Raw genomic sequence first — 544 nt, 5'->3', positions numbered from 1 at the left:
CCTACCTTCCAAACTTTACAGAAGCTCTCCTGCGAACCTTGCAGAACTAACACTCCTGAAAGAAAGGATATTGTGGAGACATGGCTTAGCCACAGCCTGGGGGATGTTTCCAGAATGAGATTTTCACTCTGCACCAGAGTGTGCGCTGATATGAAACTTCCTGGCAGAGCTTCTGTAAAGTTTGGAAGGTAGGAGACGAGGTACTGGTAGAAGTGGAGCTGTGAGGACGGGGCGTGAGTCGTGCTTGGGTGGCTCAGTTGGTAGAGCACTTGCCCGCAAAAGGCAAAGGTCCCGAGTTCGAGTCTCGGTCCGGCACACAGTTTTAATCTGCTTTTGGACACTTCAGCCACTGGCGGGTGTCATCTTTCCCACTAGTAGAAACCTGGGAATGGAGGGAACCAAGGGACTCCTTCCTAGCGAGCGGAGCCGAAGAAGACTTATGCTTCTCCAGCTGAGAAGTGAGGACTAATGTCCCTGATTGTTGGGAGGGCAGTGCTCCTAAGGTAGGTGGTGCAGGAGCAACTGGGACGGAAGTGCCCCCACC

General features: G+C 52.9%; 1 non-coding gene across 1 annotated transcript; it reads left to right on the top strand.

Moving 5' to 3' along the window:
* The first annotated feature begins 241 nt into the window (after nucleotides 1-241).
* Nucleotides 242-316, top strand: Trnal-caa (transfer RNA leucine (anticodon CAA)). The gene has a single exon. It is a non-coding gene; the product is annotated as a tRNA-Leu (tRNA).
* Nucleotides 317-544: the final 228 nt, after the last annotated feature.

This window comes from Schistocerca serialis, chromosome 2, assembly GCF_023864345.2.
Source record: "Schistocerca serialis cubense isolate TAMUIC-IGC-003099 chromosome 2, iqSchSeri2.2, whole genome shotgun sequence".
In the NCBI taxonomy this organism is placed as follows: domain Eukaryota; kingdom Metazoa; phylum Arthropoda; class Insecta; order Orthoptera; family Acrididae; genus Schistocerca; species Schistocerca serialis.
This window is presented reverse-complemented; position numbering and strand designations above follow the sequence as displayed.